General features: G+C 43.9%; 1 protein-coding gene across 5 annotated transcripts in view; it reads right to left on the bottom strand.

The window, feature by feature from the left end:
- The window catches only part of flt3 (fms related receptor tyrosine kinase 3), a 122,075-nt gene that overhangs the window by 86,809 nt on the left and 20,630 nt on the right, over positions 1 to 14,636 (bottom strand). The gene's annotated exons all lie outside the window — the stretch shown is intronic.

Raw genomic sequence — 14,636 nt, 5'->3', positions numbered from 1 at the left:
ACCAACCAGCACTATTGACTAGTTTGTGCCGGGAATCATGCTGCAGAGAGGTTTCCCTGCTGAGAAGTCCAATTTGGAGCTGAAGTTAGGAATCCCTGAACCACCAAATATAGAATAATTTTGTGCAGCTAGAGTCCTTTAGAAGATTTACTCTAGGATGGTGAGCAACATCACTGCTGGGTGCCATTAATAACACAGATCTTTGGTCAATACCAAGCAGATTTGAATCTTAGTTGGAGTTTTGGTGGTATTGGTATCGGAGATCCTGATCTGAAGTGTAACTCCTAATAGAAACTGGAAATGTACCTTAATGACACCAGTGCCAAATCTTGCTCAGCAGTACATTTTTTCACTGGCAGATAATGAAGAGATGCACTCCTAACTCCTTCCTGGGTTCCAGGATGTTAGGACTTGACACATGACATCAGTGCTGTGATATTATTGCAAGAATGGAACAGAAGGATGCTGATTTACTTATTTATGAGCCATCAAAAAGGGATTCAAAGACCTTACATGAGTGCAACAGTGAATCACCCTCAGGTAACAACAATGTGCAGAAGTACAGAAACAAGCAGGTGGTTCAAGGCATCATTTGTCCCTTGCCAGCAATTGCTTCTGGGAAAATAACAGTAGGAAAGCTTCCCAGCTGGACAGGACAGCCTCTTCCTGGCAGACAGGCAGAATTGTTTGGGTTTGCAACACATTGAGTTTAGTGACCAACAATAACACAAGAAGACCCACAGTATAGCTCTCAGGAAGCTAACACACATACCCCTTCCTGGCATACATTACTTAATGATATACAGTATGTATTTATAAAACAACTTTAAGTACTAAAACATACTAAGGTAGCTCAGAGAAGCATAATCAATCAAAAATTGACACCAATCCAAAGAAGGGGACATTAGAACAGGTGATTTGGTAAAAGAGGTAAGTTTTAAGGGGCATCTTAAAGGAGGAAAGGTGAAGAGGCAGAGAACTTTAGGAAGGAAATTCCAGAGCTTAGAGCCTACACAGCAAAAAGGACAGCTGCCAGTGGCGGGCTAAATGAAGTCGGGAAGTTGCAAGAAGGGAGGTTCAAGAAAATTGGATAATGAACCTCAGAAAGAGAAATTGGGAATGGTGGACAAAAGCTTGGTCAAAGAGATAGTTTTTAAGGAGGGTATTAAAAGAGGATAGGTAACTTACCCAAGTTTAGACAAGGCATTCCAGAGAGTGGAACAATTGATGGGTGAAGGTATTGCCATCAATGGTCTGCTTCTTTGGCCTCCTTGTCTCAGGAGACAATGGGTAAGCGCCTGGAGGTGGTCAGTGCTTTGTGGAGCAGCGCCTGGAGTGGCTATAAAGGCCAATACTAGAGTGACAGACTCTTCCACAGGTGCTGCAGGAAAAATTGGTTGTCGGGGCTGTTCACAGTTGGCTCTCCCCTTGCGCTTCTGTCTCTTTTCCTGCCAACTGCTAAGTCTCTTTGACTCGCCACACTTTAGCCCCGTCTTTATGGCTGCCCGCCAGCTCTGGCGATCACTGGCAACTGACTCCCATGACTTGTGATCAATGTCACAGGACTTCATGTCGCGTTTGCAGACGTCTTTAAAGCGGAGACATGGACGGCCGGTGGGTCTGATGCCAGTGGCGAGCTCGCTGTACAATGTGTCCTTGGGGATCCTGCCATCTTCCATGCGGCTCACATGGCCAAGCCATCTCAAGTGCCGCTGACTCAGTAGGATGTATAAGCTGGGGATGTTGGCCGCCTCGAGGACTTCTGTGTTGGAGATACGGTCCTGCCATCTGATGCCAAGGATTCTCCAGAGGCAGCGAAGATGGAATGAATTGAGACGTCGCTCTTGGCTGACATACGTTGTCCAGGCCTTGCTGCCAAAGAGCAAGGTACTGAGGACACAGGGTTGATACACTTGGACCTTTGTGTTCCGTGTCAGTGCGCCATTTTCCCACACTCTCTTGGCCAGTCTGGACATAGCAGTGGAAGCCTTTCCCATGCGCTTGTTGATTTCTGCATTGAGAGACAGGTTACTGGTGATAGTTGAGCCTAGGTAGGTGAACTCTTGAACCACTTCCAGAACATGGTCGTCGATATTGATGGATGGAGCATTTCTGACGTCCTGTCCCATGATGTTCGTTTTCTTGAGGCAGATGGTTAGGCCAAATTCGTTGCAGGCAGCCGCAAACCTGTTGATGAGACTCTGCAAACACTCTTCAGTGTGAGATGTTAATGCAGCATCGTCAGCAAAGAGGATTTCTCTGATGAGGACTTTCCGTACTTTGGTCTTCGCTCTTAGACGGGCAAGGTTGAACAACCTGCCACCTGATCTTGTGTGGAGAAAAATTCCTTCTTCTGAAGACTTGAACGCATGTGAGAGCAGCAGGGAGAAGAAAATCCCAAACAGTGTGGGTGTGAGAACACAGCCCTGTTTCACGCCACTCAGGATAGGAAAGGGGTCTGATAAGGCGCCGCTATGCTGAATTGTGCCTTTCATATTGTCATGGAATGAGGTGATGATACTTAGTAGCTTTGGTGGACAGCCGATCTTTTCTAGTAGTCTGAAGAGACCACGTCTGCTGACGAGGTCAAAGGCTTTGGTGAGATCAATGAAAGCAACGTAGAGGGGCATCTGTTGTTCGTGGCATTTCTCCTGTAGCTGACAAAGGGAGAACAGCATGTCAATGGTCAATCTCTCTGCTCGAAAGCCACACTGTGCCTCAGGGTAGACATGCTCGGCCAGCTTCTGGAGCCTGTTTAAAGCGACTCGAGCGAAGACTTTCCCCACTATGCTGAGCAGGGAGATTCCACGGTAGTTGTTGCAGTCACTGTGGTCACCTTTGTTTTTATAGAGGGTGATGATATTGGCATCGCGCATGTCCTGTGGTACTGCTCCCTCGTCCCAGCACAGGCAAAGCAGTTCGTAGAGTGCTGACAGTATAGCAGGCTTAGCACTCTTGATTATTTATGGGGTAATGCCGTCCTTCCCAGGGGCTTTTCCGCTGGCTAGAGAATCAATGGCATCACTGAGTTCCAATTTTGTTGGCTGTACATCCAGCTCATCCATGACTGGCAGAGGCTGGGCTGCATTGAGGGCGGTCTCAGTGACAACATTCTCCCTGGAGTACAGTTCTGGGTAGTGTTCCACCCAGCGGTTCATTTGCTTGCATTGGTCAGTGATTGTGTCCCCTGATTTAGATTAGAGGGGGGCGATCTTCTTGATGGTTGGCCTAAAAGCTCTCTTAATGCCATCATACATTCCTCTGATGTTTCCGGTGTTGGAGGCCAGCTGAATATGACTGCATAGGTGTTGCCAGGTGGCAAATAGAAGGCAGATGGGCAGGAGGCTGATGTCAGAAAAACAGAAAATCTGGAGGGAGTTCCAGCATTGGAGGCTGTTGCAGAGATTGGGAGAGTTAAGGCCAGGAAAGGTTTTAAACATAAAGGCAAGGATACACTGAGGGATAAAGAGCCTTGACAGATGGCGTGATGGGTGAACAGGAATTGGTGTAGGATGGCAGAGCTTTGGATGAGCTGGAGTTTTGGGAGTTGCAGAACAGGTAGCTCGCCAGGAGAGCATTGGAAAAGCCAAGTCTGGAGGTGACAAAGACATAAGTGTGAATTTGAGAATCAAATGGGCTGAGTTCAGGGTGGAGCTATATGATGTTATGGAGGTGTAAGTCTTTTTGCGGGAGAGGCTATGGGATCAGAATTCAGTTCTGAGTTAAATAGGATGCCATAGTTCCAAACAGTCTTGTTCAACCCAAGACAACAGCTGATAAGGAGAATGGAGTGGGAGTTGAGTGAGCTGGGCTTGTGGCAAGCTCCACAAATGATGACTTTGGTCTTTCTAATATTTAATAATAGGAAGTTAAAACATACAATATTGGATATCAGACAAGCAATATGACAGCAAATAAGCAGTGGAGGGATTGAGAGAGGTAATGGGGAGATGAAATAAAAACAAGAAATGCTGGAAATACTCAGCAAGTCTGGCAACATCTGTGGAGAGAGAAGCAGAGTTAACGTTTCAGGTCAGTGACCCTTCATCAGAACTGGCAAATGTTAGAAATGTAAGCAAATAAAGAAGGGGTGGGGCAAGAGATAACAAAAGGCAAGGTGTTGATAGGACAGAGGGTCACAGAGAATAACTGATCAGAAGGCCATGGAGCAAAGGCAAATGTTATGTTAATGGTCTGCTGAAAGACAAAGCGTTAGTGAAGAGAGGGTATTAATTGACAGAAAAATGAACACCCCTGGCCCAAAGCACAAACATGAAAAAAACAGTAGGTAGGCACATGGTAAAAAAAATGAATGATGAAACAAACTAAAACAAAATAAACAAACAAAAAAGAAAAAAATAACTAAAAATAAAAAGGAAGGCCCGTCATGCTCTGAAATTATTGAACTCAATGTGCAGTCTGGCAGGCTGTAGTGTGCCTAATCGGTAAATGAGATGCTGTTCCTCGAGCTTGCGTTGATGTTCACTGGAACACTGCAGCAAGCTCAGGACAGAGATGTGGGTATGAGAGCAGCGTGGTGTGTTGAAATGGCAAGCAACTGGAGATTGGCCTCAATGGAGAGATGAGGCTGGGTGTCATCTAAATATATGTGAAGCTGACAGTTAGTATGCAGGTGGTGAAGAGGAAGGGGTCAACATTGAATCTTTGTGGGGTCTCAGAGGTGGTGTTACTGGTGGAGATGCTTTGGCTATATTTGGATATGTAAGAATGGAACCGAGCATCCCATAAAACAATGAAGGAGGAGGATGGTAGAGCTAAAGGCTGCAGATACGTCGTGGAAGATGAGGACGGATAATTCACGAAAATGACAGAGAATGCTGTTTGTGTCTTTGGTTATGATCCTTTCTGTGCTGTGGGAAGGGTGAAGTCAGATTGGAGGTATTCATACTGGGAATTGTGGGAGAGATGGAGGCAGAGTTGAAAGTTGACCAAGTTAAAGGACCTTGGACAGATCCCATAAAAACTAAATGTTAAACAGTTAAGGGTTCTCTACTATGTCTGGTATAATGGTAACCTGGTGAAAGTAACTTTGCTTGAAGCATTAGTGCTGAAGTCTTTGCCTCAGGCATACCTTGCAAAGTTTTATTCTCTCTCTCATTTGGTGAAAGAAATTTCCCCCAACATTCTATATGCTCTATACACTTACACAGAAACTTATTCACCCCACAATATGAAAAACTGGCTCAAAAGTTATATGCAAATAGGGAATACCTGATTCATTAGGCATAGAAGGAGTTGCAAAACACTAGTGATGTATTGAATGGGGAGACATGTAAAGCACACCTATTATAAGTCTTATAAATCTAGGAGTAAATAGTGTATAACTTCATCAATTTCACAATGTAAAAATTTGCAAGAACAAGATTAATAATGTTGAGAAAGATAATGTCACATGATACACCAAGCATGTTCTCTTGACCCTGAGATTATATACTTTAAGCAAAGGTTAGCATGGCTGTTAAGTCAGCATTTGCTCAGTGGTAGGACTCATGCCTCTGAATCAGAAGGCTATTGGCTCCAGTATCACTTCAAAGATTTAAGCACATAATCTAGATTGCCATAGCAGTGCAGTAGGAAGGAGCAGTGCTGTATCAGAGGCAGCCTCTTTGATTGAGACATTATGTGGAAGGTTTCTGTGGCATTAGTTGAAGAACAGTGTCTTTCTTTCTCCATTTATTCCTTCCTTTCTTTCTGTCTGTCTGTCTCCCTCTCTTTCTCTCTCTGTTGGAGGTGCTGTCTTTCAGATGAGAAGTTATACCAAGAGACATCTGTCCTCTCAGGTGCAAATAAAAGCTCCCAATAATCTCCAATGGAAATAAAAATCAGGAGAGATGTAAAATGGGCTGTCGACTCACTATCACACATTTTACACAATCGCACAAGTCAAGATCTATCCAAGTATGAGGTCAAACACATTAAATTGAGGTTTATTTTCCTATTTCCCTTCCTGGTTCCCATGTTAGCTGATATTGATAACAGTTCTCAAGCTTTGGGTGTTGTCCCTCTCTCCTTTAAATTGCCATCATCACCTTCTCCACAAAAAAACAACCTTTGACCCCACTGTTGTTACAAACTACCGCCCCATCTCCAACCTCCCTCCCCTCGCCAAAGTCCTTGAACATGTTGCCTCCTCTCAAATCCGTGCTCGTCTTTCCCAGAACTCCATGTTTGAATCCTTCCAATCAGGTTTCTGCCCCTGCCACTGGATCGAAACGGCTTTATCAAAGTCACAAATGACATCCTATGTGACTGTGACAAAGGTAAACTATCCCTCCTCATCCTTTTCAACTTGTATGCAGCCTTTGACATAGTTGACCTCACCATCCTCTTCCAACACCTCTCCACTCTCTTCCAGCTGGGTGGAAAAGCACTTGCCTGGTTCCATTCATATCTATCTAATTGTAGCCTGAATATCATTTGCAATAGCTTCTCTTCCTGCTTCCGCACTGTTGCCTCTGGTGTCCCCCAAGGTCTATCCTTGGCCCCCAGTTATGACTCATCTACATGCTGCCCCTCAGCAACATAATTCAAAAGCAGTGTTAGTTTTCACATGTACGCTGATGGTACCCAGCTCTACCTCATCAGCACCTCTTTTGACTCCTCCACTGTTGTTAAACTGTCAAACTGCTTCTCCAGCATCTGGTACTGGATGAGCAAAAATTTTCTCCACTTAAATATTGGGAATACTGAAGCCATTGTCTTCGGTCCCTGCTCCAAACTCCAGTCCCTAGATACTGACTCCACCCCTCTCCCTGGCAACTGTCTGAGATTGAATCAGACTCTTCACAACCTTGGTGTCATATGTAACCCCGAGATGAGCTTTCAACCATATAGCCACACCATCACTATGACTGCCTATTTCCACCTCTGTAACATTTCCAAACTTCACCCCTGTCCCTGCTCACCTGCTGCTGAAACCCTCATTCATGCCTTTGTTACCTCCAGCCTTGACTATTCCAATATACTCCTGGCTGGCCTCCCACTTCTATCCTCCGTAAACTTGAGGTCATCCAAAACTCTGCTGCCTGTGTCCTTACTCACATAAAGTCCCGTTCACCTATCACCCCTGTGCTTGCTGACTACATTGGTTCTCGGTCAAACAATGCACAATTTTAAAATTCTCTTCTTTGTTTTCAAATCCCTCCATGGCCTCACCTCTCCCTATCTCTGTATTCTCCTCCAGCCCCATAATCCTCAAAGATATCTATGCTCATCTAATTCTGACCTGTCAGGAATTCCTGATTTTAATTGCTCTACCATTGGTGACCATGCCTGTGGCTGCCAAGGACCTAAGCTCTGGAATTCCATCCCTAAACCTCTCCATCTTGCTTTCTTCCTTTAAGACGCTCCTTAAAACCTATCTCTTTGACCAAGCTTTTGGTGATCTGCCTCAATATCTCCTTATGTGGCATTGTGTTTAATTTTACCTTATAACATTCCTGTGAAGTGCCTTGGGCCGACATTATATTAATGGCGTATATAAATATAAGTTGTTGTTAAGCTACAACATCCTACTATGATATCATATAACACAAAACCATTCCATAATGTACCTCCACTACACGATTTCAAGTAGTTTGCTAAATGCACAAAGTTTTGACTCTACTGAATTTACTTGTAATCCTCGGTCAGTTTCAAGACTACAATCTTTGACTTCATAAATCTGCATGGCATGCAGAATAAACTGGAGAACTCTGTCCTCAAAAAATTATTATGTAACTGGAACATAGATTCTGATATTATAGTTGATGGCATATTGAGATTTATTACTGTAGCTTATATGGTCTTTGCTTGCTTTATAGTTGGTTGGTATCAGCAGCAGAATTGATTATCAGTACAATTCTAAGTGGAATTTTAATAACAATGTATACCAATCAGGACAGTGGTAAGTGGATCTCAAGATTAGAGCCAATCAGTTATTATCCAATTTCATTTATTTGAGGAAATGTTGATGTGAAGCTCATATTAATAGGAATTCTGATATATTATTAACAATTGTACAAATGCAAAAAGCTAACAAAATTGATGTTTGGACACAGGTACAAACTGCTACTGAAAAGCATTTGAATTTAAAAAGAAGAAATTCATAGAAAAATATTTACCTTGACCTGCAGAAACTAAGTTTTTAAGGGTTGAGCAGAGTTTGGAACTGGTGAGTAGAATGATCTGGTTAAAATATTGCTTGCTATGAGTGGATTCAATTAAGACAACTTAAGAAACTGTTTAACTAGGTACCATATGAAGCCTGAATTATCACTTTAAGGACTGACAAACCCCAAGTCTATTCTGTGCAGTCCTAACACATGAACACAAGAAAAAAAGAAATAGGAGCAGAAGTAGACCATATGGCCCATTGAGCCTGCTCCGCCATTCAATACGATCATGGCTGATTTTGGGCTTCAATTCCACTTTCCTGCCCACTCCCCATACCCCTTGATTCCCTGCAAGACCAAAATTCTATCTATCCCAACCTTAAATGTATTCAATGATGGAGCATCCACAACTCTCTGAGGTAGAGAATTCCAAAGATTCACAACCCTTTGGGTTTAGTAGTTTCTCCTCATATGGGAGAATAAATTGATTTGCACCCATTTTCTGGCACAAATTGGGTGGCACACAAGGTAATATTTTGAGCGAGCTACCAGAGGTAGCTTGCCTCTCTGGTCGCCTTGCCAGCAGCGGCAGGCAGGTAAACAGGAAAGGGCCAACTGTAGCCTGCAAGAGTGCTAAGGAGTCAGGTATGGTAAATCTATTATTAAAACTTATCCTTTTTGGATGCCTTTTCCAGCAGTCCTGATAAGGACTACTGCTTAGCTCATATACCAGGTCACTCACAACAAATGAATTTCTAGTCTAGGTCCTCAGACAGATATGAGGGCTTTTTTAAAAATTCCCTTGAACTGAGTGGCTTGCCAGGCCATTTCAGAGAGCATTTTAAGAGTCAACCACATTGCTGTGGGTCTGGTGTCACATGTAGGCCAGACCAATCAGGACACCAGATTTCCTTGCCTGAAGGGCATTAGTGAACCAGATGGGTTTCTACAACAATCGACCATGGTTTCATGGTCACCATTGGACTAGCTTTTAATTCCAGATTTATTAATTGAGTTCAAATTTCACCATCTGCTGTGGTGGGATTTGAACCCATGTCCCCAGAGCATTAGCCTGGGCTCTGGATTACTAGTCTAGTGACATGAGCACTATGCCAATGCCTCCTCTTATTAGCATATTGAAGGGGACTAAAATACCTATTTTAGGCAGCTGCCAGAGATGCCGCTACAGCACACAAATCAACATAGCATCGGACGTGTTAGTGACACTGTTCAGGGACAGGAGATTGGCCCCCTAAATTGGACTTTTGTGCCCTCACTTTCTGCCTGGAAAACAGGCTGAAGTCTGATTTCTGCCCCGAGAGATGAGAACACTTTTAATGGGAATGCCTAATGATAATGGCTTGGTATTTACTTTCAATGGCAGTATAAATGTTAACACAAAATCTCAAATTAAAGCTAAGAGAGGTCAAAAGATAGCGTTATACTTTCTATGATTGCTGGCTCCCGTAGTGCAAGTCACTTGTAGCCTCACCAATCAAAGACTGCCAGAGTTTTCTTTAGAACAGCAACGAGAAAAGACATGTTTCTCACTTGGACTTGCTGATTACTGCCAGCTTTATTGGGATGACTAAATTTTTTTATTCTTTCATGGGATGTGAGTGCCACTGGCAAGGCCAGCATTTGTTACCCATCCCTAATAACCCTTGAGAGGTGGTGGTGAGCCACCTTCTTGCACCTCTGCAGTCCATCTGGTATAGGAACTCCCACAATGCTGTTAGGAAGGGAGTTCCAGGATTTTGACCCAGCGATAGTGAAGGAACAGCGATATATTCCCAAATCAAGATGGTGAGTGGCTTGGAGGGGAACTTGCATGTGGTGGTGTTCCTATGCATATGCTGCTCTTGTTTTTAAGGTGGTAGAGGTCACGGGTTTAGAAGGTGCTGTCAAAGGAGGCTTGGCGAGTTGCTGCAGTGCATCTTGTAGATGGTACACGCTGCTGCCACTGTACGCTGGTGGTGAAGGGAGTGAATGTTTAAGGTGGTGAATGGGGCATCGACCAAGTGGGCTACTTTGTCCTGGATGGTGTCAATCTTCTGGAGTGTTGTTGGAGCTGCACTCATCCAGGCAAGTGGAGAGTATTCCAACACACTCCTGACTTGTGCCTTGTAGATGGTGGACAGACTTTGGGAAGACAGGAGGTGAGTTAACCACCGCAGAATTCCTCTATCCTGCTCTTGTAGCCACAGTATTTATATGGCTGGTCCAGTTCAGTTTCTGTTTTATGGTAACCCCCAGGATGTTGATAGTGGGAGATTCAGCAATGGTAATACTGTTGAATGTCAAGGCAAGATGGTTAGATTTTCTCTTGTTGGAGATGGTCATTGCCTGGAACTTGTGTGCCACAAATGTTACTTGTCACTTATCAGCCCAAACTTGATTGTTGTCCAGATCTTGTTGCATGTGGACATGGAATGCTTCAGTAACTGAGGAGTCACAAATGACAGTGAACACTGTGCTATCATCAGCGAACATCGCCGCTTATGATTTTATGATGGAGGACAGGTCATTGATGAAGTAGCTGAAGGTAGCTGGGCCTAGGACACTACCCTGAGGAACTTCTGCAGCAATGTGCTGGGACTTAGATGTTTGGTCTCCAAGAACTACAACCATCTTCCTTTGTGCTAGGTATGACTCCGACCAGTGGAGAGTTTCCCCCCAATTCCCATTGACTTCAATTTTGTTAGGGCTCCTTGATATCACACTCAGTCAAATGCTGCCTTGATGTCAAGGGCAGTCATTCGCACCTCACCTCTTGAACTCAGCTCTTTTGTCAATGTTTGCACCAAGGCTGTAATGAGGTCAGGAGCCGAGTGACCATGGCGGAAACCAAATTGAGGATTGGTGAGCAGGTTATTGCTGAGTAAGTGTTGCTTGATAGCACTGTTGATGACGCTTTCCATCACTTTGCTCATGATTGAGATGATGGGGCAGTAATTGACCGATTGGATTTATCCCAGAGATGACTGAAGTAGTGAACAGGGGTATGTCTTTGGATGTTACCTATATGAACTTACAGAAAGCCATTGATAAAGTCCCTCATTAGAGATTGTTAGCTGAAGTTGAAGCTCATAGAATTGAAGACAAATTATTGACGTGATTAGGAAATAGGCTGAGTCGCAGGAGACAGAGAGTAGGGATAATGGGCAGGTATTCTAATTGATAGGATGCAACAAGTGGTGTTCCCCAAGTATCTGTGTTGGGGCCTCAACTATTGACTGTATTTTGTAATGACTTGGATGATGGAATAGAAAGCCACATATCCAAGTTTGCCGATGCCACAAAGATACGTGGTATTGTCATCAGTGTAGATGGGAAGCATAAAAATGCAAAGAGATATTGTTAGATTAAGTGAATGGGCAAAACTGTAGCAAATGGATTTCAAAGTAGGCAAATGTGAAGTCATTCACTTTGGACCTAAAAACAATAGAGCAGAGTACTTTCTAAATGGTGAAAAGCTAGAAACAGTGGATGACCAAAGAGAAATGGGGTCCTGGTACATAGATCATTAAAATGCCATGAGCAGGTGTAGAAAATAATCAAAAATGCTAATGGAATGCTGTCCTTTATGTTTAGAGGTCTCAAGTACAGTGGAGTAGAAGTCAGGCTACAACTATACAAAACCCTGGTTTGACTACACCTGGAATACTGTGAGCAGTTCTGGGCACCACACATTAGGAAGGATATACTGGCCTTGGAGGGAGTGCAGTGTAGATTTATCAGAATGATACCTGGACTCCAAGGGTTAAATTATGAGGCGAGATTACACAAACTCGGGTTATATTCCCTGGAATTTAGAAGATTAAGGGGTGATTTGATTGAAGTTTTTAAGATATTAAGGGGAATAGATAGGATATATAGAGAAAAACTATTTCTGCTGGTTGGGGAATCTATGACTAGGGTTCATAGTCAAAAGATTACAGCCAGACCTTCCAGGAGTGAAATTAGGGAGCACTTTGGGAACTCTCTTCTGCAAACAGCAATTGATACTAGATCAATTGTTAATTTTAAATCTGAAACTGATGGATATTTTTAAACAAAGGCATTAAGGGATATGGGGCAAGGCAGGTATGTAGAGTTAGGTTGCAGATCAGTCATGATCCCATTGAATGGGGAACAGGCTCGAGACGCTGAATAGCCTACTCCTGTTCCTATATTCCTATTGCAGCAGCGACATCAAGGTGGACAATATCTATCTTGGCCTCTTTTGGCTAAGCTCATCAACCAGCCTGTCGATTGACAAAGTAACATTGCAGCCGAAGGCTTGAATTGCAAGTCTGTGCAAAATTGAGAGATACTAATATTGGCACTATGGCCTCTGCTTGAGGGGCTACGCTGCAGAAGGCCCTGGAGCAGCTACTGGCTCCAGGCCAACTGCAGCCTTTCAATTAAATCATTTTCAAATACTCTCATCTATTTTAGGTTAGAGCTTCTTGTTTTGCCTGTTTAGCCCCAGAAGTATGCATCATGTGTAAAAGGGACAGAGGCTTGATATTAAATGTATTTCTGTTGAGGTTAAAATACACAAGTCAAATCAGGATTCAATGTTCAGGAATTTTTTTTTAAAAAGCAAATACTTGTTTAGCACCTAGCAAGTTTGATGAAGCGAGCGTTGGAATTCCTGCCTTTACCAATTTTAGCAATAAAAAAATTGGCATGCGTATAAACTTGTGTTCCATGCTTAAAATTCATTTTGGCGTTTTAAATAAAATTAGTGAAAAAAAGGAATGTTACTACTAGCAGCCATCTGGTGAGAACATGTGCTTGATGGAAAGTTGCAGTTTCATTTTGTATTTATGCCATATAATGTTTGCACCCACTATCAGAATCTCTGTTCCTATTTCCATTCCAGATTTCAGGTTCAAGTCACTCTCGGTTATTACATGTGCACGGTTATGATTCAGTTAGGATGGTCCTTCAGACATTTGAAAGAGTAGCTGGAACTCATTTATTTAGGAGAGCTAATCTGTCTCAGTACCCCTAGATTAGGAAGGGGAAAATCAGTCCCGGTTCTTGTTCCTGATCAGTCTCCAGCCACCCCTGCTAGAAATGTACTTATTCAGATAACAACAGGAAGAGGCTCAGCCGACATGGGCTCATAGACAAGCAGCATGCCAACAGTCCCAGTCAAGATTCACACAAGCATAATGCCCATTTTGTAGAGGCATCAGAGCATGAATGCCATTCATGAAACCATAAATTAAAAGCAAAATACTGCGGATGCTGGAAATCTAAAATAAAAACAAGAAATGCTGGAAACACTCAGCAGGTCTGGCAGCATCTGTGGAGAGAGAAGCAGAGTTAACGTTTCAGGTCAGTGACCCTTCTTCAGAATTGGCAAATATTAGAAATGTAAAAGGTTATAAGCAAGTAAAGTGGGGGTGGGGCAAGAGATAACAGAGGAGAAGGTGTAGATAGGACAAGGTCACAGAATAGCTGACCAGAAGGTCATGGAGCAAAGATATGTTAATGGTGTGTTGAAAGACAAAGCATTAGTACAGAAAGGGTGTTAACGGACTGAAAATTGAACAGCCGCAAGTACAAACATGAAAAATCAGTGGGTAAGCAAACTGAACAAACTGAGATGAAATAAAATAAACACACAAAAAAAATTTTTTAAAGGGAAAAAGAAAAAAATAACTAAAAATAAAAGTAAAATGGGGGGCCCGTCATGCTCTGAAATTATTGAACTCAATGTTCAGTCCGGCAGGCTGTAGTGTGCCTAATCGGTAAATGAGATGCTGTTCCTTGAGCTTGCGGTGATGTTCACTGGAACAGCTTGCGGCTGTTCAACTTTCAGCAATTTATGGGTCCCCTGGCTTTAATTGTTCCGAGACAGAACTTCCACCCGCTTGAGGGAGGAAGTCCCACCTCATTGAGCTGCCGGCCAATCATCGGGCCGGCAGCTCTTAATCCCAGCAGCGCCACTGGGAGCAGTGGCAACTGCTGGGAATACAGCCCAGCCGAGGATATGGAGCCAGGAGTGCAGGTAAATTTGGTTTGCTTCGCCAGGGATAATCGGCCAGGCCCCGAAAAGACAAGGGTGTTCATTTGGGGGGAAAGGGCACGCCTTGGGTTCTGGAGGTGGTTGGGGAAGCGGGTGTGGCCCTCAATCGGGCACCCTGTACCCCTTTGTCAGGGCCTAGCCCCGGGGAGCTGAGAGGCCGCCAGATTTCACTGGGCAGTCTTTCCCGGCTCCAGGATGCCTGCTTGCCATGGGTAAAATCCACATGGAGGTGGGCGAAGGCCCTTAAGTGGCCATTAATTGGCAACTTAAGGGCCTTGATTGGCCTGGGGCGGGCGGCCCATTTTTTGCACCCCCCCCCCCAACCCTACGTAAAGTGGGGTGGAGATGGGAGTGAGTCGGGAAGGCCTCCTGGAGCCCCCGCTTCATTTTATGCCACCACCGCACCGCCCCACCCCCCCCCCCAAACCCCCGCCACCATCCAGCTCGCTGGGGTGGTGTAAAATTCCAGCCATCATAGCGATTACTGAAATGTGGCT

Source organism: Heterodontus francisci, chromosome 6, assembly GCF_036365525.1.
Source record: "Heterodontus francisci isolate sHetFra1 chromosome 6, sHetFra1.hap1, whole genome shotgun sequence".
Lineage (NCBI taxonomy): Eukaryota > Metazoa > Chordata > Chondrichthyes > Heterodontiformes > Heterodontidae > Heterodontus > Heterodontus francisci.
The sequence above is the reverse complement of the archived record's forward strand: the minus strand, read 5'-3'. Positions and strand labels throughout refer to the sequence as shown.